Source organism: Bubalus kerabau, chromosome 18, assembly GCF_029407905.1.
Source record: "Bubalus kerabau isolate K-KA32 ecotype Philippines breed swamp buffalo chromosome 18, PCC_UOA_SB_1v2, whole genome shotgun sequence".
NCBI lineage: Eukaryota > Metazoa > Chordata > Mammalia > Artiodactyla > Bovidae > Bubalus > Bubalus kerabau.
Window position 1 is genome coordinate 19,297,323 of NC_073641.1, and position 27,777 is coordinate 19,325,099.

At 40.7% G+C, this 27,777-nt stretch overlaps 1 long non-coding RNA gene across 4 annotated transcripts in view; it reads left to right on the plus strand.

The window, feature by feature from the left end:
- Positions 1-27,777, plus strand: part of LOC129632874 (uncharacterized) — a 268,709-nt gene that overhangs the window by 228,162 nt on the left and 12,770 nt on the right. Inside the window, exons 5-10 of one of the 4 annotated variants that reach the window (XR_008704719.1) lie at positions 16,595-16,647; positions 19,655-19,752; positions 21,428-21,530; positions 23,912-24,029; positions 25,850-25,994; positions 26,793-27,028. This is a non-coding gene — a long non-coding RNA (uncharacterized LOC129632874). Of the gene's footprint in view, positions 1-16,594; positions 16,648-19,654; positions 19,753-21,427; positions 21,531-23,911; positions 24,030-25,837; positions 25,995-26,792; positions 27,029-27,777 lie in introns of all 4 variants that reach the window. The other 3 variants (XR_008704720.1, XR_008704718.1, XR_008704721.1) reach the window with 3 other exon arrangements.

Genomic DNA, 27,777 nt, shown 5'->3' on the forward strand with positions numbered 1-27,777 from the left:
TTATTTCATATTTCATCCCAAGAGAAAAGAATAGGAAAAATGCACAGTGCCTGTGGTAACTTATTTGTTTAGTCTAGCCAGAAAAAAAAAAAAAAGCAGAACTAAAAGATTGACTTTCTAAACAAAATGACTCTTCTCTCTCCTTAGAGTATATTTTGGATGATTTTAGATGGAAAGTTAGCCTGAGTACATTCCTTCTGTTTAAACACTCTAGGTACTAAGTTTATTTTTATAACATTTCTGCCAAAATAATGGCCATAAAGGTCACCAAGCAATATTTCCTAATAAATACCTTGGAAGGATTTACAATTCAATGCTCTTTTGTTAAAAGAAGTACCTTGAAGATAAGAAATTAATGAGATTTGGAATAATTTATTAAGGAACACCTAATAGACTCTCGTGAGATTCAAATGTCAAGATGTTTAAAAAAAAAACACAAAAGAAACTTTGCAAATGCAAATTATATGTGGGGGAAAAAGACAAAGACTATTTGAAAAATCTTATAAATGTTTGTTTTTGCAGCACTGAAATTTAATTCTTGTATTTGAATATAAATAACCTCGTAGATGGTTCATCCATTTTTGAGGCATAGCCACTAAAGCTTTTCATTCTAATGTTTGGAATCTCAGAAAGGATCAGTAACTATTTCTTAGGTGTCTTATGAGTTGAGAATTTACTTGTCGGCTTATAGGGAGGTGAACGCCCAGACAAGACAAGCTTACATAACTGAAAAGCTATAGAGAAAATGCATTGTTCTATTTATTCCTGCTTTATGACGAGTTGAGAGTAAAATGTATTTTAACAATGTGACACTTGAAGTGAACTGTTGCTGTAACTGTCCAAGGCCTGTCAACATTCTTATAAAGCAGACCTGAGTGATAATCTAAAGAATTATAGATCAGTGATCACTTAAAAGCAAGCAGCAGGGACATTGATAAATACTGCCTGACTGTCTGGCAAATAAAAAACCCAGTCATCATTAAGAAAGGGAGCTGGAACTTGCTGATTGCTGGAAAATTATGGAAGTCGACAAATGAACAGGCCTACTCACTTCGGGCAAAGGAACTTTGTAGTTCAGGTAACAATGTACTGTCAACATGGAAAGGCCCTTGAAAAAGGAGCTGAACCTGCTACCCTGAAAACAGAAGGCATATATACAGACACAGCATTGAAATGCTGGCAGCCCTAAATCAGTTTTCTCCACAAGAGTGTTGAATGTATGATCATCACTGTCATCTTTGAAAAGGGGAAAACAGATATCCATAAAAATAGATGTCTTTTCCACCACTGGTATTAAAAAATGATTACAAAGAATTTCTGGGGTCATTTAATCTCATTATAAACCTAGTCCTTTCTAGTCTGTTACAGAAAACCAAGATGGTTACATTGGTTTAAACATGGATTCTATGGTTCTTATAAAATATATTGTTTGTTTGCTTACGTGTTGATCAAAAGAAGTGAGTTATTTTCTAGCTATACTTGGGCCTCTGCAAAGTGAAAGTATTAGTCACTCAGTTGTGTCTGACTCTTTGCGACCCCATGGACTGTAGCCTCTGACCATGGAATTCTCCAGGCAAGAATACTGGAGAGGGTAGCTATTCCCTTCTCCAGGGGATCTTCCTGACCCAGGGATCAAACCCAGTCTTCTGCATTGCAGGCAGATTCCTTACTTTCTGAGCCACCAGCCCCTGCAAAGCATGTCTTTCAATTGTTTACTTGGCTCAAATGGATGTCAATAAGTCTCTTGAGGAAGACAAGGGGAAGGCATGGAGTGGCAGGAACTGAATGTGGGAAAGAGGCCGTATCACCTTTGTGCTTCATACCAAGTTCATTTTGAGTAGAAAACCACCTGTATGCAACACATCAACATTTGCAAGGCTAACTGACAGACTGAGACCAGCTCTGTGAAGTAAGTGTTATTGTCCTTAATGAAAGGAGACTGAGGCTCAGAGAGGTTTGGGGCTTGTCCCCAGAGTCAGAGATGGAGTGTCAGTTCCACCAGTTATCAACTCAGATTTTCTGATTGTAGCTTCCAATTCCTTTTGTCACTTTGATCTAAATGAAGACCTATAGAAGATAGTCAAGACTAGACATGTTATTCTTCCTAAGGCTGTGTTTATCACAGATATTCATGGTTCAGATAAACAAGAGAATTAAGAAGGATTAGGTGGCAACTTAGGAACAGGATACCTGCATTCTGGCAGGTGGATTAACTTGCATACTTGATGAAGCAATTGCAAACTCAGAACTAGAAGAGTTGCAGGTATTAAGAGCATGGTAATACTACCTAGAATGTAATATAATAAAAAATAAAGTTATCAGTAAAAGGACAATCAATGTGAGAGATAGCCACCATGAAGATTTCAGTTTACTTTTGTATATTTGCTCCAAAAGAAGAGTCTTCTTTCAATTTTTAAATTTTTTAAAAATTAAAAAGATTATTGGTGCACATTTGGTTTATAATGTGTTAATTTTTGCTGTCCAGAAAAGTGATTCAGTTGTGCATATATATTCTTTTTCATATTCTTTTCCAGTATGATTTATCATAGGATATTGAATATAGTTCCCTGTGCTATACAGTAGGAGCTCATTGTTTAACCATTCTGTATATAATGGTTCACATCTGCTAATCCTGAACTCCCTCATCTCCCTCTCCCCTTTGACAACCACAAGTCTGTACTCTATGTCTGTAAGTATGTTTCTGTTTCACAGATAGGTTCATTTGTGTCATATTTTAGATTCCACATGTAAGTGATGTCATATGACATTTGTCTTTCTGTTTCTGAATTACTTTGCTTAGTATGATAATCTCTAGGTCCATCCATACTGCTGCAAAAAGGCATTACTTCATTCCTTTTTGTGGCTGAGTAGTAGTATACTATTGTCGGAGAAGGCAATGGCAACCCAGTCCAGTACTCTTGCCTGGAGAATCCCATGGACGGAAGAGCCTGGTGGGCTGCAGTCCATGGGGTCGCTACAAGTCGGACACGACTGAGCGACTTCACTTTCACTTTTCACTTTCATGCATTGGAGAAGGCAATGGCAACCCAGTCCAGTGTTCTTGCCTGGAGAATCCCAGGGACTGGGGAGCCTGGCGGGCTGCCATCTCTGGGGTCGCACAGAGTCGGACACGACTGAAGCGACTTAGCAGCAGCAGCACTGAAGCGACTTCAGCAGCAGCTGCTGCTGCTGCTAAATCGCTTCAGTCATGTCCGACTTGTAGCGACCCCATGGACTGCAGCCCACCAGGCTCTTCCGTCCATGGGATTCTCCAGGCAAGAGTACTGGACTGGGTTGCCATTGCCTTCTCTGACTATTGTATATATGTACCACATATTCTTTATCCATTCATCTGTAGATGGGCATTTAGATTGTTTCCATGTCTTAGCTATTATAAATACCATGGCTATGAACGCTGGGGTGCATGTATCTTTTTGAATTATAGTTTTGTCTGGATATAAGCCTAGGAGTGGGATTGCAAGATCACATGGCAGCTCTATTTTCAGTTTTATGAGGAGCATCCACACTATTTTTCTGTTGTGGCTGCACCAATTTACATTCCTGCCAACAGCATAGAAGGGTTCCCTTTTTTCCACACCCTCTCCAACATTTGTTATTTGTAGACTTCTTAATGATGTTCATTCTGACTGGTGTAAACTGGTATCTCATTGTAGTTTTGTTTTGTGTTTTTTTTTTTTGGCCATACTGCACAGCATGTGGGATCTTAGTTCCCTAGCCAGGGATCAGCCCTGTGCCTCTTGCAGTGGAAGTGCAGATTCTTAACCACTGAACCACCAGAGAAGTCCCTCATTGTAGTTTTGATTTGCATTTCTCTAATAATCAGTGCATTTCTGTAATAATCTCTAATAAGAAGAGGTGACAAGAATACACAGAAGAACTGTACAAAAAAGATCTTCACGACCCAGATAATCATGATGGTGTGATCACTGACCTAGAGCCAGACATCCTGGAATGTGAAGTCAAGTGGGCCTTAGAAAGCATCACTACAAACAAAGCTTGTGGAGGTGATGGAATTCCAGTTGAGCTATTCCAAATCCCGAAAGATGATGCTGTGAAAGTGCTGCACTCAAGATGCCAGCAAATGTGGAAAACTCAGCAGTGGCCACAGGACTGGAAAAGGTCAGTTTTCATTCCAATCCCAAAGAAAGGCAATGCCAAAGAATGCTCAAACTACCGCACAATTGCACTCATCTCACATGCTAGTAAAGTAATGCTCAAAATTCTCCAAGCCAGGCTTCAGCAATATGTGAACCGTGAACTTCCTGATGTTCAAGCTGGTTTTAGAAAAGGCAGAGGAACCAGAGATCAAATTGCCAACATCCACTGGATCATGGAAAAAGTAAGAGAGTTCCAGAAAAACATCTATTTCTGCTTTATTGACTATGCCAAAGCCTTTGACTGTGTGGATCACAATAAACTGTGGAAAATTCTGAAAGAGATGGGAATACCAGACCACCTGATCTGCCTCTTGAGAAATCTGTATGCAGGTCAGGAAGCAACAGTTAGAACTGGACATGGAACAACAGACTGGTTCCAAATAGGAAAAGGAGTACGTCAAGGCTGTATATTGTCACCCTGCTTATTTAACTTATATGCAGAGTACATCATGAGAAACGCTGGACTGGAAGAAACACAAACTGGAATCAAGATTGCCAGGAGAAATATCAATAACCTCAGATATGCAGATGACACCACCCTTATGGCAGAAAGTGAAGAGGAACTAAAAAGCCTCTTGATGAAAGTGAAAGAAGAGAGTGAAAAAGTTGGCTTAAAGCTCAACATTCAGAAAACGAAGATCATGGCATCTGGTCCCACCACTTCATGGCAAATAGATGGGGAAACAGTGGAAACAGTGTCAGACTTTATGTTTTTGGGCTCTAAAATCACTGCAGATGGTGACTGCAGCCATGAAATTAAAAGACGCTTACTCCTTGGAAGGAAAGTTATGACCAACCTAGATAGCATATTCAAAAGCAGAGACATTACTTTGCCAACAAAGGTTCGTCTAGTCAAGGCTATGGTTTTTCCTGTGGTCATTAATGGATGTGAGAGTTGGACTGTGAAGAAGGCTGAGCACCAAAGAATTGATGCTTTTGAACTGTGGTGTTGGAGAAGACTCTTACTGCAAAGAGATCCAACCAGTCCCTTCTGAAGGAGATCAGCCCTGGGATTTTTTAAGGGAATGATGCTGAAGCTGAAACTCCAGTACTTTGGCCACCTCATGTGAAGAGTTGACTCATTGGAAAAGACTCTGATGCTGGGAGGGATTGGGGGCAGGAGGAGAAGGGGACGACAGAGGATGAGATGGCTGGATGGCATCACCGACTCGATGGACGTGAGTCTGAGTGAACTCCAGGAGTTGGTGATGGACAGGGAGGCCTGGCGTGCTGTGATTCATGGGATCTCGAAGAGTCGGACACAACTGAGCGACTGAACTGAACTGAATAATCAGTGATGATGAGCATCTTTTCGTGTTCTTATTGGCCATCTGTATGTCTTCTTTGGTGAAATGTCTATTTAGATCTTCTGCCCATTTTTTGATTAGGTTGTTTGTTTTTTTGATATAGAGTTGAATGGGCTATTTGTATATTTTGTAAGTTAGGCCCTTGTTGGTTACATTATTTGCAAATATTTTCTCACGGTCCATGGGCTGTCTTTTCATGTTGTTTCCTTTGTTGTGCAAAAGTTTATAGGTTTGACTAGGTCCCATTTGTTATTTTTGCTTTTATTTCTTTTGCCTTGGGAGACTGACCTAAGAAAACAATTTACATTAGAAAATGTTTTACTTCTAGGGATTTTATGGTGATATGCCTTATATTTCAGTCAAAAGAAAAGTCTTTATTTCAAAGTACTATTATATGTTATTTCCAGATATTTACTATAAGATTTCACATTAGATGGACTTTGTATTGATTATCTTTTGCTATCATCCATTGCTTAGTAGTTTAGAACAACTTCTGTTTAATTTATGTAACACTTTCATGGGTTGGATGGGATAATTGGGATATCTGAAATAAGTCTTTTGGTTAGGATCAGATTGGTTGGAGTTGGATGGTGTAGGATGGCCTTATGCGTTCCAAATTTTGGGCAGATTGATCTGTGAGGATTTCAGTTAGGTGGCTTGTCTCCACTCCATGTGAGCTTTTGTCCTTTAGTAGGCTAGCATAGATTTCTCATGTTAGTCTCAAAGTTTCAAAATACAGGGAAGAGAGATGACAAGACCTAATTGGAAATGCTTTCCAAGACTATGCTTGTAGTGCTTGCTAGGTGACCGGAGAGGTTTGTTTGGGAACAGATATGCTGAAACCCTAAGTGTGAGTAGGAGTTAGACTGAAGAAGAGTTGGGGTCCAGGGTGGAGGAAGGAGATTGTTAAGAATGAAGCCCAGAAGAATCTGAAGAGAGAGTATCTGGACTAACACTTTTCCTAGAGCTGAAACATGAGGAAAGTGAAAGGCAGTTGCCAGAGGTGAAGCTGGAGATGAAGGCAAAGGATGAATGATGGAGAGGATTGAGGCTATGTACTAGGGACAATGGAAACCCACTGAAGGAATTTAAATAGGGATATAATAAAGTCAGGCCAATGCTCTAGAAGATCCGCTTTGGCTATAATTGAAGCTTTGATGAGAGGGGGCAAAACTGTAGTAAATAGACCAGGTAGTCAGAAGGCTCTTACAGCAGCTTCTTGCCTTAACATCTGCTTTTGTCCTGTTGATTTAGCCATTCCAGCCTTCTCCCCTCCACTTTCAGTTATTGTTTTCACAGTCTATCTTTTTTCATCTTTTTCTTTTCAGTCTATGTATATCTTTGTATTTATGGCAAATCAGGTAAGCAGTGTGTAATTGGGTTTAATATTTTATCATTTGAAGTATTTTTAATTGGAATATTTAATATATTCACCTTTAATGTAATTTAATGATATATCTGACTCAAATTTGCCATCTATTTCTGTCCCATCTGTTCTTTGCTTCTTTTATTCTCCTTTCTTGCACATTTTGGATTAAGTAGGTTTTATTTTATTTTCCTCTCTAATATCTTGCTAATTATATACATTTTATTATTCTTTTGACAGTTACCTAGAGATTACAGCATACATCCTTGACTCCATTAGAGTCACTTTTAAATTAGTACTTTTCTAACAAATCAGACAATGAAAGGATTTTATAAAATTTTAACTTGTATACATATTTTTAATCACAGATTTTTTTTTTTTTTGGTTATTGTTCAGTCAGTGTTATCTAGATTTATCTCATTTTAAACCTTTTATGTTTCTTGTTATTCCTTCTTGTATTCTGTGTTTGCATCTGGGATCATTAAGAATCCCTTTAGTATTTCTTTTCCTATAGATCTGATGGTGATAAATTCTCTCAGTTTTGTTTTTCTGATATACCGTATTTGGCCTTTATTTTTTAAAGGATAATTTTCTTGGGTATAGAATTTTAGATTGTTTATTTTCTTTTAATGATCCACTTTCTTCTGGAGATGCCATCCAAGGCAGAAAGAGGGAGTGAAAATTCTTGGTATCTCAGTTTCTTCCTCTCTCTTATCTTTTGAAGTGCCTCTAATGGTCTGAACCCAGCCAGAAGGCAGCAGGCATAGGAGCCCTGGAAACAGAGCCCTATGGCTTCAGTCCTCTCAGGATAGGCCTCAGAACATAGGGAAGGCAAGGAATGAATCTGAAGGCAAGCAGGATATAGATTTGCATAAGAGCTAACATTTATGAAATGTTTACTTTGTACCATGCACATCATATTACATGAATACTAGTGTGTTCATGAAGGTAGACTAAGTTATGCTATAATTTGAAAGAACAAATAAACAAAAATCTCAGGGACTTAGTGAACACAAAAACTTATTTCTCACTCATATTATGTGCTTAGCAGAGGCTGGTGGTGGGCTCTGTTCCACACAGAGACATACACTGATGGCAGGTGTTGAATCTTACAGTTATGTCATCTGGAATACGTTACCTTTTTGGTTGCCACAGAGGGGGAGAGAACCTGGAGAACTGTGCCGAGGTTCTTAGCTTTCCCTTACTATTCCCTCAACCTGCTGAATAGTACTGGCTACATGACCCCATCTAAGTACATATGTGCTAAGAAATGTTGAGAAGCACATGGAATATTTGATAAGCATTACTATTTTTGCTATTCATGAATTACTTCATTTAAGACCCAGCTAACAACGTCTGAGAACTTCCTCCACATGACTTTGGAATTTCACTCTGCTACTGGGTCCTCCCGGCCAAGTAACTATTGAGAATTCCTCATTCATGCTTACACTGTTACCCCAGTCTCTCCTGGAGGTCACTTGTCACACCTCAACCGACTCTAGCTGCTGTATTCAACCCAGGAGGTGACTCAGCTCTTACAGCTTATGTTTAAATTTTTTGAGCTACTTCAGCTCTCTCCATTCTACTGTGCTTTCTCTCAGGTTGGACATTTGTAATTCTTTTAGCCTTACAGAACATACATAGACCAAACAGTGGTATCTAACAAAATTCTGCAGACAGCTTGGGGATACTAGAAGGGAATTATAACACAGAAGAGGGAAACATAGATGGTAGCTATACTCTTGCTTCTAGACCATGCCCTTTAATAAGTGGTTTCCTTCTGGCTATGACACTTTTCTTGGACTCCTCAGCATGCTGTAACATTTACAGTGGCCAGCCCAGAATGGCAGTGCTTTTCCACATCCCTCCTACTCAAGAGGACAGATTTGCTCTTGGCATTCAAGAGACAAGAACTGCTTCCCTCCCTCAGCTTTACAGCTTCTTTCTTTAGAAAAAAAGTCAACTCTCACCCACAGTCTGTGATCTTGTCCTAAGAGTTCAGACATGGCAATCAAAAAATTTGACATTCAATTTTCCAAAATCTAGATTATACCACCTGAAATAAAACCACATGTGAGCTTTCAATCCAGAGTAGACTTTGGTATTTCCAGTTAGGTTCCTTTTAGGTCCCTACCCACAGCTTAAGGTAAAGATACACATGCCTCCCTACACCTCCTGTCATCATCTGGTTTCTGCTCCTGATCTCCTGTAAGTATATTTAAGATCAAAGCCACATGTGTACGCACGCACGCGCATGCACACACACACACCCAAAGAACAAAGAATAATGCACAGAGATAATTAAGTTAAAAATCACATCTAGGGAAAAGAATCTTTCACAGGCATGCTCCTATTAAAAATACAGAAATCTGCTTTTCTAAACAAACATGTTACATGTCAGTTTGAGGCATTTACATCTAGGTTAATGGGTGAAAATCTTCTTAAAAAATGATGCATGCACATTAGCTTTACCTTTGGATTAAAAAGAAACCTTTCCAATTATTTTCTTAAAGGAAGTCTTTTCCAAAGACAAATTGATATCTTTACCTATAGATAGAAAATTGCTAGCAACTTTTAAAGGATATCTCAGTAGTTTTAAAATAAATGTCTCTCCTACCAGATATCTTGCCACATTTGGGACTGGTGCATAGATGTATTGAGTTGGCCAGAAAGTTCATTTGGGTTTTAAAAATTTGAACAAATTTTTTGGCCAACCCAATATTTGGTTGTTGTATTTTAAGGAATTACAGAATTTTACACTCATTGCTTTCATTTCAATCACATAACTAAAAAGTCTAGAGCATTATAGTCCAGTAGAAATATAATGTGAGCCAATATATAATTTAAACTTTTCTAGTAGCTGCATTAAATAAGTAGAAAAAAGGCACAATTAATTTTAATATTAGTATATTTTATTTAATCTGATATATCCAAAGCACATTAAAATGTATTTAATATGTTTATGTTCTGTATAAACATAAAGCATATTAAAATATATAAGGTGTTCAATAGCCACAGATGGCGTGGCTACCTGTAGGTCTAGAGGCATGACTGGATACAATGATTCAAATGAGGCATCAGGATTCATTGCTCTCCCATTTTTCTATTCTGCTCCTCCTCTGTTGGCTTCATTCTAAAAGATATTCTCCTCATGGTAGCAAAATGGCTGGAACAGCAACAAGCTACATCTTTTCAGGTCCAGATCCCATAACCAAAAGGAATTTCTGTCTCCTCCACAGTGAGAGCAAAGTCCTGAACCAGTCAGCTGGGTGTCCATTCTGTTTTGTTTTGTTTTTTTTTAATTTTATTTTATTTTTAAACTTTACATAATTGTATTAGTTTTGCCAAATATCAAAATGAATCCGCCACAGGTATACATGTGTTCCCCATCCTGAACCCTCCTCCCTCCTCCCTCCCCATTCCATCCCTCTGGGTCGTCCCAGTGCACCAGCCCCAAGCATCCAGTATCGTGCATCGAACCTGGACTGGCAACTCGTTTCATACATGATATTTTACATGTTTCAATGCCATTCTCCCAAATCTTCCCACCCTCTCCCTCTCTCTCAGAGTCCATAAGACTGTTCTATACATCAGTGTCTCTTTTGCTGTCTCGTACACAGGGTTATTGTTACCATCTTTCTAAATTCCATATATATGCGTTAGTATACTGTATTGGTGTTTTTCTTTCTGGCTTACTTCACTCTGTATAATATGGGTGTCCATTCTTAAAGCAATTTCTATAGTGAGGAAGCAGGATGAAGGCCCAGGTCCCATGACCACCCATGTAGTCCCATTAAACCACCCATGCTGACAGTAAGGACAAGGGGAGGTCCTCAGAGGAAAAGCAGGTGCTGTCACCAGAAAATTGGCTGGGGCTGGACAGAAAATATTTGAAACAGAAGCAAGCAAAAACATCAGAGGTCTTCTCCAACAATCAGCAGAGTACAGGTGGTAATAACTGAAGCCCAGGTGTTGATGAAACCTCGCAGGGGTACGTGGATAAAGGGCCAGAGAGGAGAGCCCTGAAGGACTCACATCTCCTAAGGATGAGCAGAGAAGGAGGAGACTGAAAAGGGGGTATGACAAAGAGCCATGAAACTGATAAAAAGAAGGTGGGGAAACTGCTAACTCACAGACGCCAAAGTGAGACATTATTCTGAGGAGTCAATGGCATTTAAGGCAGCCAAGAATCAAGCAAGGGAAGTACCAAGAAGTAGTCAACATATTGAATGAAACATGGGCCTTAGACCTTGGCAAGAGCAGTTTAGGTGTAGCAGTGGTGCAGAAGATAACCAATCGGTTGAGGGTAGGTCCAGTGGGAGGTAAGTAAATGTAGTCAAAGCATGAGGACTCTTTCAAGAAGTTTGGGTGTGAATAGGAGGCGACATCTAAGATGGTCATTTGAGGAGGCTGTGCTCATGGTCACATGCTGAGGGAGGATTTATTAAATACAACATAAATTATTAAATACACTGAATATGATTTGTTTCAGCACTAATAATTTTACAGTAAAATGAAATAATATGCAGTACAGTGTAGAACTAGGTTTGATTTCTTCTTCAATGACTGAAGCTTGGCTTTCTTGCCTTGGTTTTCTCGTTTGTGAAATGGAAGCAGTAATGCTGATTTCATGGCTATCTTGGATTAAATGAGATAATGAATGTAAAAAAGTATTCAGTAAATGTAATTATTGTCATTGTTCCTCTGCACCAGCCATTGGTGAATAAACTATATTGTTTCTTATTTCCATGCTTTTGCATTTGGCTTAGAATGTTTCTTCCCTTCTGCCATTAGCCTGATGAACTCCTGCTCACCCTGGAATACCCCAAAAAAGTGGCTTTCTCTCTGTTGCTTGTCTGCTCCCCTGCCCACAGATGCCCTTAACCACAGATGAAGCAGGGCTTTGCTGTCCTCATTCTCCATTGCCTTTGAATTGCTTCTGTGAGCTGACCCACATTGCCATCTCCAATGCAGATCTATGCTGGTCCGCACCCACAAGGCCAGTTTCTTGTACTAAAGTGAATATTCTATCCTTGGTATCATGTCTTCCTGCCCATGACTCTAGAAATTCAGTCTTCATAATTCAAGGACCTTTCATTTGAACTATTCAGACTCGATCGTTTGCATTTCTCTTTCTAGCTTTTTCTGTTCCTGTTGGTGACAGCACAATTCTGCGCAACACTGAAAACCTGGAGGTACAGTTCTCCATGTGTTGCCTTCAGATGACAAATGTATTCTGCTGGTGCCTTGGGCAAAACGCCTTCTCCAAAATACCACTGTCTGTGAATACTTCCTCCTACAAAACTCTAGCTTCAGTTACAGGGTGAAGGATTTTATGGACAGAAGGAAAGCTGCATTTCTCCCTTCCAGATTACTCAGAAGTTCATTCCTCTGTGGCTGCTTTCTGTAATCCACTCTGTAATGCTGGTCCTGGGTCCTTCCTATTCCTTCCACCCTTCACTCAGCTTCTGCAGCCAGAGTTAGATCTACTCACTGCCTTCTCAGCAGCTTCTGTTACTTAATTCTTTCCTACTGTCTTATTTGTCCCCTTATAGGACAGGGGCTTCTCTATGGTGCAGAGGAAGTGTAATGGGCTCAAGGAAGATTCTAACTTTGTATTTTCTATACTGTCTTCATGTTCTTTTTCTTTCAACATGTTCTGCTTTTTAAATTCATTTAAACTACAAGAATAAAAGCCTGGAATATTTTTTCCAAGTCTGATTTTCTTTGTATATTCCTTCCTCTTGGGAAAAAATTAAATATGATTTTTTTTTTTTTTTGCATTCCTGACCTCCAGAAGCTGGAGTGCAGCTGTATGATGGGGGCAGTGCATCAAATCCTGGGGATTAGTAATCCTCACCTTTCAAATGATAACAGCTCTTGAGTGACTTCCTTGGAAGCTTTGGTACACAAAAGAAGTTCAATAGAGAGCAGGTTTTGAATGTTGCCATTTTGTTGATTATTTCGATATACTATTAAGATATCATTGCTTAGAAACTGTTGAGAGAGATGGATGGATGGGTCACTGGGTATAAGGAGATAGATATAAAGAAAAATATTGGACACATCAAACTGGCTGTATTTATGAGACTAAATATTTTGCTGTATTAATCTCCTGGTAGGAATTTCTTTATATTGAGAACCCAGAAGATTCAGAAAGACTCTTTGCTGCTTATGAGGCATCATCCAGAATGCACAGTAGAGTGTCTGGAACATAGCAGAGGCACAGTAAATGTTTATTGGGGGACCTGATGCTCCATTTGGTCTGCTTAAGTCAGAGCCAGCTCCTCTGAGCTCTGTCCTTGCTAACACACTCTCCCAGCCATGGAGGTAAACCAGGTCAGACTGATGGATTTCACCCAAAGTTGTTAATCCGTTAACAATTGGCTGTAAAAGTGTGCTTATGGAAACAAAATGGGAAAACTAAAAACCAGATTTGCAGTTGCAGTGTAAAGATATAATTGCCATGTGTTGGAAGAAAGAAGGGCCCCTTGCAGATTGTAACTGTTATTTTCATACATGAAGAAAATGTCCTGGATTTAGTGAATTTTCTTTGGTCATCAGCAAAATGGAATTTCTGATTTAGAGCACCAAACTGATTTTTTTTTATTCTGCTGTTATTCACTTTTTTTCATTCAAACATTTGGAAAAAAAAAAAAAATAGGCCCCTGATAAATTGATCAGGCAATTCTAACTCTTACTAGCTTGTGATCTTGGGTAATTCACTTAACTTCCTGAGTCTTGATTTCCTCATTTGTAAAATGGGTATAAATATCTATTTGTGGGATGATTGGATGAGAGGATGTGTATAAAACATCTAGCAGAGTGCTTAGAACACAGAACAGTTATTAAAAAATAGCAGAAAATAACAGAATTTGCTTCCACAGCGCTGCTGCTCAATACTGGGTAGGCTTAAGCCCCTTGTATTATTCCTGACTCCAGTGAAGCAGAATCTATAGGATGTGTGTATATTATACATGTGTGTGTGTAAAGAGAGAGAGATTGACTTTATGGAATTGGCTCACACAGTTGTGGAGGCTGGCAAGTCTAAAATCTGTAGGGTGAGCTAGCAGGCTGGAGGCCCAGGAGAGAGAAAGCTAATGATGTTACAGTTGAAGTCCAAAGGCCGCCTGCTGCAGAATTCACTCTTGTTTCAGGAATGTCAGGCTTTAAACTGATTGAGTCCTACCCACAAGATGGAGGGCAATCTATTTTACTCAAAGTCTACTGATTTAAATGTTCATTTCGTCCCAAAACACCCTTACATAAATATCCAGAACAATGTTTGAATGTGTATTTAGGCATTGTGGCCCAACCAAGTTGACACATAAAATTAACCATCACACTCCCTTTGTTTATTATCCAATACTGCCTCAGATGAAAACAGTCTCCTGATGGGTCTTTCTGCTTCCACTCTTGCTTCCTACCAGTACATTTATAAACAGTAGCAAGAAACAACACTTGGATTCCTTCTTTCTCATGCTTAACTCCAATGGCCTCCCCTTGCACTTACAATTAAAGCAAGTTTCTTATCAGTGTTTATAAGGCATTGCATGTCCTGGTCTGCTCTGACCTCACTTTACTAGAACCATCTGTGGTTGCTCTCCTCCTGTGTCACTTAAGGTAATACCTGTCATTGTAACTGATAAAAACCTGGAATCTCAGTGACTTAACACAGCACAGGTTTATACCTTACAGTGGTAGGCAATTTCTGACATGGCTACCAAAGATCCTTGCCTCGTGGTATTGATGCCTTAGTATAATCCCTTCCCCTTTGGGCTTCCCTGGTAGCTCAGCTGGTAAGGTGTCTGCCTGCAATGCAGGAGACCCTGGTTCAATTCCTGGGTTGGGAAGATCCACTAGAGAAGGGATAGGCTACCCACTCCAGTATTCTTGGGCTTCCCTGGTGGCTCAAGCTGGTAAAGAATCTGCCCACAATGCAGGAGATCTGGGTTTGATCCCTGGGTTGGGAAGATCCCCTGGAGAAGAGAAAGGTTACCCACTCCAGTATTCTGGCCTGGGGAATTCCTTGGACTGCATAGTCCATGGGACTGCCAGAGTTGGACACGACTGAATGACTTTCACTTTCACCTTTTCTCTTCCCCCTTAGTGCGGGCTGGATCTAGAGACTTGCTTCTAACAGAATATGGTAGAAGTGATGGGCTGCCACTGCCACTTCTATGATTAGATGACAGAAGACTGTGACTTCCACCTTATTAGTGCTCTCTGGTGCCTTGTGTGCACTTGTTCTAATGAATGTTGGAAGGGCGTATGTGGCAAGGAACTGAGGGTAGCCACTTGCCAACTGTCAGCAAAGAACCGAGGCTCAAAGTCCAATAGCCCTGAAGGAACTGAGTCCTGTCAATAACCACAGAAGTGAGCTTGAAAGCAGATTCTAGGTGGTCCATTTTATTGGCATATAGGGGCTTGTAGTATTCTGTATTTATGTGGTGTTGGTTGTAACTTTTTTTTCATTTCTAGTTTTATTGATTTGAGTCTCCTCCCTTTTTTTCTTGATGACTCTGGCTAGAGGTTTATCAATTTTGTTTATCTTTTCAAATAACCAGATTTTAGTTTCACTGATCTTTTCTATTGTTTTCTTTGCTTCTATTTCATTTATTTCTGCTCTGATCTTTATGATTTCTTTCCTTCCACTAACTTTGAGTATTGTTTGTTCTTCTTCCTCTAGTTGCTTTATGTTTAAGGTTAAGCCGCTTACTTGAGATTTTTCTTGTTTCCTGAGGTAAAGTTGTATTGCTTATAAATTGCCCTCTTAGAATTATTTTTGCTGCATCCCATAGGTTTAAGATCATCACATTTTCATTTGTCTCTGGGTATTTTTTACATTTCCTCTTTGATTTCTTCCATGATCCATTGGTTATTTGGTAGTATATTGTTCACTCTCCACATGTTTGTGTTTTTTGCAGTTTTTTCCTGTTGTTGTTATTCAGTTGCCCAGTCATGTCTGACTGTTTGCAACCCATGGACTGCAGCACGCCAGGCCTCTCTGTTCCTCACCATCTCCCAAAGTTTGCCTAAGTTCACATCCATTGCATCAGTGATGCCATCCAGCCATTTCATCCTCTGACAGCCTGTTCCCCTTCTGCCCTCAATCTTTCCCAGCATCAGGGACTTTTCCAATGAGTCAGCTGTTCACATTCTAATCTCGTAGTGCTGTGGTCAGAAAAGATGCTTGATAAAATTTCAGTTTTCTTAAATTTACCACGGCTTGCTTTGTGGCTCAGCATGTGATCTATCCCGGCGAATGTTCCATGCTGCTTTTGAATAGAACAGTCTCTCTCTCTCTCTCTCTGGGTGTGTGTGTGTCTGTCTGTCTCTTGAGATACAGACAGACACACACACAGAGATATGATAATATATATATGTGTATATATATACACATATACACACACACATACACATACATATCAGTTAAGTCCAGCTGGTCTAATATATCATTTAAGGCTGGGTCTTGGCCTTCTGGTGGGCAAAGTCATGCCAAGGGGTTTGTCTAGACGTGGCTGTGGGTTCAGGAAGTCTTTAGGCATCCTGTTTGCTGATTGACGGGGCTATAGTCCCACCTTGTTGGTTGCTTGACCTGAGGTATCACAGCACTGTTGCCTTTAGGCTATTGGCTGGGGCCAGGTCTTGGTGCTAATGATCCAAGCAAGATGTCTGCTTCCATTTAGAGTTCAAGTAGATGAACCCTTCCCAGTATTTTCACCTTGCTTTTCTGATTGCAGAGAGAGACATAGCTGCCCTCTACTTCCCCCATGAGATCCTCCAAGACCAACAGGTAGGTCTGAGCCAGATTCCTATGAAGTCACTGCTTTTTCTCTGTGTCCTGGTGTACATGAGACCTTGGTGTGCCTTCCAAGAAAGGAGTCTCTGTTTCACTGGTTCTGTGGATCTCCTGGGATCAAGCCCTGCTGGCCTTCAAAGCCAAATGCTCTGGGGTTGCCTCCTCCTGATGGCAGACCCCAAGGCTGGGGAGCTTGACATGGAGCTCAGACCTCTCCTGTGGGAGAATTGTGAAATATAATTATTCTCCAGTTTGTGAGTCACTGTCCCAGGGATATGGGATTTAATTACACTGTGAGTGTGCCCCTCCTACTGTCTTACTGTGGTTTTTCTTCTTTGTCTTTGGGTGTAGTGTATATTTGTTGGTAGTTCCAGTCTTTTTTTTTTTTTTTAATGATTGTTCAGCAATTATGTATGATTTTCATATCCACATAGGAGGAGGTGAGCTCACAATCCTTCTACTCTGTTATATTGTCCCAGATCCTTTTAAGGCATTTTCAACTTACAATGGATTTATTGAAGTGTAATAGTAAATTGAGGAAGACATATATTTTTCTTTGGTCATCACTGAGTCACATGGACTCACCTATCTAGGTGGGCTGGAAAATTCAGTCTCTGGTTGGGCAGCCACTTGATAGTTATAATCAACATTGGAAGGAGAGGTTTGGTGGAGAGATAGTGGTTCTCAGCATGCCCCTAAACCTGTTTTTTCTCAGTTATATGACATGATAAATGTTGTCCTTCCTTTTTGCATGAAATGTGTTGCCCACATGGTTAGCTACCTATCAACATATAAATCCTTGTTTAAATGATATTTCTTTTCTTTGGACAGGACTTCCCGAGTGTCCTACATAGAATAGGCTTCAGTTCAGATCAGTTCAGTTCTGTTCAGTCGCTCAGTCGTGTCCGACTCTTTGCGACCACATGAATTGCAACATGCCAGGCCTCCCTGTTCATCACCAACTCCCGGAGTTCACTCAAACTCACATCCATCAAGTTGATGCCATCCAGCCATCTCATCCTCTGTCGTCCCCTTCTCCTCCTGCTCCCAATCCCCCCCAGCATCAGAGTCTTTTCCAATGAGTCAACTCTTTGCATGAGGTGGCCAAACTACTGGAGTTTCAGCTTTAGCATCATTCCTTCCAAAGAAATCCCAGGGCTGATCTCCTTCAGAATGGACTGGTTGGATGTCTTTGCAGTCCAAGGGACTCTCAAGAGTCTTCTCCAACACCACAGTTCAAAAGTATCAATTCTTCGGTGCTCAGCTTTCTTCGCAGTCCAACTCTCACATCCATACATGACCACTGGAAAAACCATAGCCTTGACTAGACGGACCTTTGTTGACAAAGTAATGTCTCTGCTTTTTAATATGCTATCTAGGTTGGTCACAACTTTCCTTCCAAGGAGTAAGCGTCTTTTAATTTCATGGCTGCAATCACCATCTGCAGTGATTTTGGAGCCCCAGAAAATAAAGCCTGACACTGTTTCCCCATCTATTTGCCAAGAAGTGATGGGACCAGAGGCCATTATCATAGTGTTCTGAATGTTGAGCTTTAAGCCAACTTTTTCACTCTCCTCTTTCACTTTCATCAAGAGGCTTTTTAGTTCCTCTTCACTTTCTGCCATAAGGGTGGTGTCATCTGCATATCTGAGTTTATTGATATTTCTCCCGGCAATCTTGATTCCAGCTTGTGCTTCTTCCAGCCCAGCATTTCTCATGATGTACTCTGCATATAACTTGAATAAGCAGGGTGATAATATACAGCCTTGATGTACTCCTTTTCCTATCTGGAACCAGTCTGTTGTTCCATGTCCAGTTCTAACTGTTGCTTCCTGACCTGCATATAGGTTTCTCAAGAGGCAGGTCAGGTGGTCTGGTATTTCCATCTCTTTCAGAATTTTCCACAGTTTATTGTGCTTACCTCTACAGTATTTTAAACTGCAGCCCTTTATTTGTTTCTAGTGTAACATTATTACAAATTGCGATTACTTTATAAGTCATTGCTTTTCACTCTCTCCACTGCTCAAGTGTAAGCTCCAGGAAGTCAGGACTGTTCATCATTATATTCTTCCATCTAGCCCAGCATCTGGCATTGTTGTGAAATAAATGAATAAACAGCTGTTTTAAAAGAGTGAGGTTACACACTTCCTGGGAATTAACTGATAGAACCATATAAAAAGTGTTCTCCCAGTACTTCTCAGTAAAACACCTTGACAAACTGTTAGGGGTTGAAGGTAAGGGCTCAAGGAAACCAAGAGAACCAATGTGGTCTGTATGAGGCAAGCTGGAATTTGGAATTTTACTCCTCAGATGAGGAGAAAAGAGCAGAACAGCAGGTTAAAAGGGAGAGGAAGACTGGTAAGCCAGTGAGGCATGAAGAACTTGGATGTTTTTGGGAGAATGATGCAGATGCTTAGAAATTCTGTTGCAGGATTACCATGAATGGGAAACTGTTTACTGTGAATTTCAGTGGGATCCATAAGTGCCATGACCTGTTTTTAGTAGGATCTATTGTCTTCACATGCACTTTATGTGAATGTGTGTATGCATGCATAGGGTCATTCCAAACTAAGAAGAGGCTACCTTGTGTACTTTTTAACCCACTGAAGGATGGAACCAGCAGGTACAGAAGTGCAAATCCAAAAGTCAGACAACATGTTGAGAATTAAAATCTGAAGAATTTACCAAGATCTTTATAAAAATTTCAGAATTCCCATGGGATGTGAAATAGCTTAAGTTTTCCACACTGAGATTTTGAGTCTCAGGGATGCCAGCTGATACATTTCTCACCAACCTTCTGATTTTCTGCTGTTGTAGTCTTTATCACCATCATGTAGATGCCTAACTGGGGTGGCTCGTGCCAGCCCCACTTGAATGTAAGATCCTGTAACTAGTTCTGGCCAGTGGAACATTCATGGAAGTTATATATTCTACATCAAGATTGATACATGAAAAATCTCCCTGCATTCTTCTACTTTTCTCTTTTCCATTTGTCATCCAGGTATTCAAGTCTAAGGTGATCTCAGAAGCTGTATATTGAAGATGGCAGAGTCTCTGTGAGCCCCAGTCCTGGAAGTCACACATTTCAGAGAACTTCAGGTACAGGAGAGAAGATCTCTCCATCGGGAATAAGAAAAGCAAATACTAAATCATCACTTATATATGCCTTATATCCGATATATGCCTAATGTACTTACGGAAGATAAAGGAGCAGTCATATAGAAAACATAGTTGAGGTTTTGGCCAATAGTGCCCTAAGAGCCTTTGGAACCAGAGGGGCTTACTTACTTACTATCTTATCCGCAAATGGGTCAGCTCATTTCGAGTAAACTATTTCCAGTGGTCTGTTAAAAATAACTCAGTTGGTGGGAAGTCCTCTCTGCATGGATTCAACGTCCCTTCTCTGGGAGGTTGTTAGAGCCTACCCAGCATCTTTTGCAGAGAGTGGTGAGATAAGGAAATGAAGTGGGTTTTTGTGCCGCCAGAGTAAACTTCTTGCAAAGTTCTGGGATGAGGAAAGGATGGCAGCAATTGTTAGCCATTGTCTTTCCCCCTCATGTCTTTGCAGAGGGCAGTGAAGTCAGCACGGTTTTCTCAGTCTCAATTCATCTATGGCCAGGATAGGGAAATGCCACACAACTCCAGAATGGAGTAAGAGTATTTGTTCAGTACAGAAGTAGTGGCTTATCAACACAGACATCAAGGTGAACAAGACAGGAGTAACTTCCTGAGAGTCCTAGGACCCAATAGACTTTGTCTGTTCCATAGAAAATCTTCATGCCTGTGGAGAAAGGATCCTATTTAACTTTTTCTCTTGGAATGTAAACATTGAGGAGAGATCTATGCCATATCCTCTCCTTGTTAAATAAAGCACCTTGGAGGAAATGTGGCAGAATCCTGGTTTGAGAACATCTTTTTGGAAGCCGGAATTGTGATTTAAAGTCAAGAGAAAGAAATAGTTCTTCTCCAACTTCAGTTTCGGGAAAGCATTTATCTTCATCACTCTCATCTAGACTCTCAGTTTGTGCTTAGGGAAGACAGATGTGTCCTGCAGGTCTTTCCTCCCTCATGTGAAAAAGGGAGCAGTGCATCATATTTGGCTTGTGAACAAACAGAGAATATCAGCTTCCATTTCACAAATACATCCATTCACTTGGAGGAGTGTTTCCCTCTGACTGAGGGAGCAGAAGGCCCATTACAGTGTATTCTGTGTGTCCCCAGGCTTTAATATATCTCAGAGCAGCTCTCCTCAGCATTCCACATTATAAAATCAATCTCTATTTAAGTAAGAGGAGGATATTTATTTCTTAATTTTTTAATAATGTATTTTGTGATTTGTTAGAGCTTCAGTATTGTATTATTTATTTATTGTGCCTATAGGGTGCATTGCTGCTTGGTAATAGAGGAGCTATGGAAACTTGAGACCTAAGCAGAAATGAGTTCAATAATATTGCTACACTCTAGGACTTTATCCAAAATTAACAAAAGAACAAAAGTGCAAGGCAATGATAACCCATCTGACAGCATTTTGAGAGTGTTTGTGAAAGAATAGTGATAGGGATTTTATAAGAATGGCAGACAAGGGAAAATGACAAATGGATGGATTTTTAATCAGAACTATTTCATAAACCTCATAAAACTGGATTTACTATGTTCTTGGTGTGTGTGTGTCTATCTGTCTCTATGTTTTTATTTAATGCTTTAATAAGGTAAAAGCTATCTAAGGACTTGATCGAACTTAAATATTTTCCCCATCCTCTTGCAAATCATATAGGCAAGAATGGTGATGAATGTAGCTTGGGACAAAGATGCCTTCACTTTGATTCCAAGGCCTGCTGACTGTTGAAAAGAAGGGAGACCTCCACATGGAAAAAGGGGTACAGTTTTGTTTATTCTTATTGTTTGTTAAATAGCATAAAATGTGCTTCTTAATTTTTGTCCCCCAAACTTAAAGTAATAGGAAGTAATTCTCTACTTTCTTGAAAATTTCCTTGAAAATTCTCTAATGTACATAGGAATGATGTCATAAAAATTGGTAACAGATAAAAATCAGGGGTAAATTGACATGTTTAACTCAAAGATTTCTACACCTATAAGACATTACTCAAATTCTGTTACTAGTGATATGATTGGAGTAGGAAATGGCAACCCACTCCAGTGTTCTTGCCTGGAGAATCCCATGGACAGAGGAGCCTGGTGGGCTGCCATCTATGGGGTCGCACAGAGTCGGACACGACTGAAGCAACTTAGTAGCAGCAGCAGTGATATGATACTAATTAGGGCCAATACCCTCCAATGATTTAGGTTTCTTTAACTCTTATTAATCTTGATGGGCATTTCAGGAAAATTATATCATGCTGATGACACCATTTGACATTAAGCAATAAATAAAGGCAGCGAAGGACACTTGCCCTTGGTGGAAAGATGCCATCTTTAGTCAGCCAGGCAGTCAGCCAGTCTGTCAACAACATTTATTGAGTGCCTAATGAGAGAGGGTGCCATGAGACAGGGAGGAGACAGGGGCTCTGGCCTTGAGGGGCAGCCAGGACAATGATGGAGTCAGAGAAGAGGAAGAGACATGCCCACAGAAAGCTGGAGAAGCAGTGTCTCACTGAGCAGAGCACAAGGGCCATCCAGGGGGTGGGCAGCTTGCCTTTGCTGAGCCCCGATAGCACAGGAACCCTCGCTAGTCTAAGAGTATCAGCGAGCTTATTGGGTACTCATGCAATGCTCTGAGGGAAGTGGTTTCAATTTCTCCAAGTCTCAGTTTTCCTCAACTGACTGCTCAGGCGGGCAGTCAAGGTGTGGCAAAGCCAGAGTGGGTGCAGTTTGCCCCACCATGCGGGAGGTCAGGGGCACTGACGCCTGACGGGAGAGGCAGGCAAGGAGAGCACAGCCTTAGCTACATATGTTTGAGGCTCCTCACCTTTTCAGGCTCTCCCCCACTTTTTTTTTAAAGTCAGGTTCCTAATGAAGGGAAGAACTATGAAATTCCTATTTTCAGATTTGGTTGAGGAGATGACAGAAGAATCTGTGCACATTTGGTTCTAGCACATGTTCAGTCCTGTCATATTTGTGTGATTTGTGCTAGTGGAAGCAAATTTATGGCTGAATGCTTGTGTGATCTAGTAAGTTCTCAGTAGCATAGCAGGGCAGAGCCTGCTGATTCTTCCTTCTGTTTTCTTTCAAGGTGCAGTTCAGGGGTCCTTCTTTTTAATGGGCTGCAAATCTTCATTCACTTCCTATTTGTCCTGGAGCTGGAACCAACAAAGGGAAGGCAGAGCAAACTTAGTCTGCATTGTCTTGTTGTAGAGAAGGTTCTTCCCATAAACTCTCTGTAAACTCATTCTTGGGGCCCTGGAGATCACAGCACAGAAGAGAGATTAATTGGCCTTTGGGACTAGACAAGATCCATAAAGACTTTGGTTGTAGCCATAAGAAGATATAGAGACTGGTTAAAGTAATAGAAATCCTTCATTAATAAGCTGGTTTTTCAATATTGACAAAAGCATGAATGAAAAGTTTGGTTTTTCTTTCTTTTTAATTCTTTGGAAGAGATAGAGTTGGAACAGAATGACTGTGTTCTAATCAGACTCAGTCTTAGGAAGCCAAGTCATGGCTAACATGTATGGGAAAGGAGGCCATCCAGACTTGGGTATGACATAACCACATCTACCTGCTGGAAGACTCGAATATGGGATATACTTATTCTTTGTTTCCAAATAGAGTATTTCCAAATGAATTCCTTACAAATGAAATAGGCTTACATATCGGTATGATTAGGACATCCATTCATTTAACAAACACATGTGGATCATCTACCCTGGGTCAAGCAGAACACTAGGTCCTGGGAGTTTAGAAAAGACTGTCCTGCCCATGTGCTTAGGGAGCTCCATTGCAATAGGGAGGAGCAGGTGTAGAGAACACCGTAGAACAGAGCATGCCACCCATGTACCATAGATGTATGGGCGAGCTACCAGGGCTGAGGAGGGCAGAGGAGCCCATGTTTTGTGGCAAACATGTACACTATTACTCTAGAACATTGTGAAACAGAGTGAATGATTTATTTCATGGCTTGGAGGCCTGTGGAAAGTCTCATTTCAGTTTACAAGTATGCGGTCTCACGCATTAGAAGACAGGACAGTTGCTGTGCAGCTGCTGCAGCTAATGTATGGAAATGGGATGGGACAGGGTTGGAGGAATGGGAGATGTAGTTGCTCAAAGGCTGATTGTCCATTTCCCCCCTATCCCATTGCAGGCCTTCCAACTGTAAGTGCAGAAACATTCTTTGATTTCACAGAATGTGTGGAAACAGAAGGTCAGCCTGACAATCTCTGAATATTGAAAGTTTGCTGTGGCCACAGCAAGACAGGAAGGTAGGCCATTTATCAGGATCATGAGTGGGTAATCCAAAGGGAGTGGGTGAGTATGTCATACAAACAAACACAAACTTCTGAGGATGAAGTGAATTTTGATCCACTACATTATGATTTTAATGGATTAGGAATTTTGGCTCATTATAATAGCCTGCTCCAGTGTTCTTGCCTGGAAAATTCCATGAACAAAGAAACCTGGCAGACTACAGCCCACGGGGTTGCAGAGAGTTGGACGTAACTGAGCGACTGAATCTGCACACATGCATAATAGCCCTATGAACAAAATAAAGGTATATTGTTATTTTGAAGTGAAAAATAGAACCTAAACCAAATCAAACCAGAGTTTTTTGAAAACAGTATCACTAGAGGCAATGGTAAGCAAAACAAAGGAAGAAACAGGAGAAGATTTTAAGTTTTGTTTTTGTTTCTATCCTTTCTATAATGGAAAATTTCAAACATAATCAGAAATCAGAACTAGTAAAAACTCATGTACTCATCACCCAGCTTCAGTAATTTCATGAGTTCATGCCCAATCTTGTCTCATTTATAATACCCCATCCCCCAACTCCACACCACTCCCACTAGTCCCAGGGATTAGGATGGCACTGTTGACTATCAGTTTAGGACCAGGCACATCAAATAAAAAGAGCAGTGAGCAAGGAAAGAGTTGCACCAATTGTGTGGTTTCGCCAGGTGGTGCCAAGTGAACTGGTGACATCTGTGTCCCCATGTTTGTTCTTTTGCCTGCTTTCAAGCTTTCCAGTTCTTTCCAGTGCCAGGAAGTAGGGAACAGGTTGTCTAGGTATTTTATGCTCTAATAAAGGACTGTATATATGGAAAGAAGATGGCAGGGAAGGAGAGCAGATAGAAAGAGGAGGGTAGGACTGAGGGGCAGAGCACAAAAGATTAAGCTTGCAGGTGGCCAACCGTGCTGTTGGAAGATTGGGAAAACTCACTGCACTCCCCAGCTCTTCCTCCAGCTTTTCTTTACTCCATCCTCCGGGTGAATGGGCTGAACCATTGCCAATTCCCCATAGTCCTCACCTGTCTTGATCCCAGGTTTCTTCAGATGCTGCCCCTGAGTCTTGAATGCTACCCCTGCCCATGTCCCTCATGAGGTCCCCTTGTGTCCCAGGTCTGGGGCAGTGCCCTTCTAGTATCCTCCCCAGCTTCCTGCACTCATGCTGCTGGAGCGGTCCATGTGTTGTGTTAACTCCCTGTTCAGTCACTTGTCTTCCCCAACAGACTGTGGACTACATAGGGACAGGCTTGTGATGGCTTTGTTGTGTATTCCCATGTATACTGAGTGCCCAGCATGCAGTAGATGTTCAATGTAATTTTTACTGAATGCATAAAAAAAAGCTGAAAACAAAATATGTAGGATATGCAAAAATGCATATCCAAGAATAGGGGAATGACTCCAGGCTCCCTTTGTGGTAATTAGACAAAAGGTGACTCTTGAGAAAAAATGCCACTTCCAAGATAGGGCACCCTGTGTGTGAGCTGATTCAGTCTTTACTGGCCTCTCCATTAGGTATCCTCATGCAGGGAACAACCTGCCCAACCATGAGCAGCAACTCTGGAGGGATCTTTGTACCAATGGTTCTCTAGTCTGATTACATATTAGAAAAAGTTGCTCTTCGAAGCTATCCTTGTCCAAGCCCCAACCTCAGAGATTTAGATTTAATTGATCTTGAGGCACTGGTTTATCAGTGTATTTTTAATGCCCCCCCCCCCCCCCGCAAGTATTGCAGCCTGGGCTGAGAACTATAGCTTTGGACTTAACCATTATGAATATCTCAAACTAGGCTGTATTGCAGATGTGGATTTGCACTGTATACATGTGTATCAACATGCTGATGGGTCCACATTCCAGCTGAAATGCTAAAGCCAATATCTACCACTGGCACTTCTAGATTAACTGCCAAGAGCCATTGCCGTTAACACCTACCCCCAAATGCCCAGGTAGGTACCCCACCCCCACCCCAAACTGTCTTGCATCAAGGAGGAAGCTAAGAGGCAGCTTAACCCCTACCCAGAAATGCAACTCAAGATTGTGGGAGCAAGAGTTCCAAAGTAACTCCTGCTCACATCTGACTGTGCAACCTTGAAAATTCCCTGCTTCAGTTACCTTGGTTATAAAATTAAACTAATGGTATGGACCTACTTGCCAGAAATGTCATAAGATTTAATGAGCAAATAATTGTAATGTGCTCTATAAATATAAATTGTTGTGAAACTGCTAAATAATTTCATTGTGTAAAATTCCATAGAAATTTATCCTGTTCTTTTAGTTTTTTTAATCACTATTTATTTGATTTATGCATGCAAGACAGCATTTGCTAAAAACCCTTTCTTACACGGGTATTCTCTTTGATTTATTCTCTTTCATTCTGCCAGCACCAGCCTGACACATGTATAAAGGATCTGCAGGGAACATCACTTAATGCAGCATTTCCTTTGTTGTGACTGTCTTATCATGAACTGTTACAGTTGCCACTTACTCTCAGAATTGTTTGTCTAGTTTTTGCTCAGGCTTATAAATACTCACCTTGGACATGGTTTATAGACAGTGTAGGGAAAACAAATACATATGCTGGAATAGTCAACTTAGATTTATTCTTACTTAAGGAAAAAAAGGCTTAAAGTTTTAACGTGTGCTTGATAAGCTATAATTCAGCCTGAAAGATGGAAGCTGTTCGTATTTACTCTCCTGGGTAAGCTCAACATTTAAGGTTTCAACTCTTTTCTGTACCTCTTCAGTAGGTTATGTCTTTCCCAGAAGAACTGAACTCAAAGCACAATTTCCAAGAATGCTATTACCAAAGGAATGGGGACTTTTAACCAACTATAAACTGTAGAGGCGTGGAACCTGAGAGACTCAAGAATTTGAGTGTTTGTGAAGTATTGTAAACAGTTCAGTGACTCAGTCGTGTCCAAATCTTTGAGACCCCATGGACTGCAGCACGCCAGGCCTCCCTGTCCATCACCATCTCCTGGTAAGTTTACTCAAAACTCATGTCCATTGAGTCAGTGATCCCATCCAACCATCTCATCCGCTGTTCATTCGTTCATCCCTTCTCCTCCTGCCTTCAATCTTTCCCAGCATCAGAGTCTTTTTTTTTTCAATTCATTGTGTGTTTTTTTTAATTTAATTTTATTTTTTAACTTTACAATATTGTATTGGTTTTGCCATATATCAAAATGAATCCGCCACAGGTATACATGTGTTCCCCATCTTGAACCCTCCTCCCTTCTCCCTCCCCATACCATCGTTCTGGGTCGTCCCAAATGAGCCAGCTCTTCACATCAGGTGGCCAAAGTATTGGAGTTTCAGCTTCAGCATCAGTCCTTCCAATGAATATTTAGGACTGATTTCATTTAGGATGGACTGGTTGGATCTCCTTGCTGTCTAAGGGACTCTCAAGAGTCTTCTCTAACACCACATTTCAAAAGCATCAATTCTTCGGTAATTGTGAACAGACTCAACTACTAATGTACCTAATGTGTCTCAGAATGCCAGCCCTTTGAAAATGTGTGAAGTATAAAGTTTGCCCCTGGTCATGCTAAATCTCTGGACATCAATCTCCATTCCCAAAACATTACCTTTCCTCTTCTAGAAGAAAGCCATCCAGTTTCACCAGGCAGTGGTCTTGAGTGTGCTCTCCAGAAAAGGCAGAGATCCTGGCATGAAGGCAGGAAGTACCTTTCCTCACGTGTCACTAGAGATGCTGTGTGCTATGGTTTG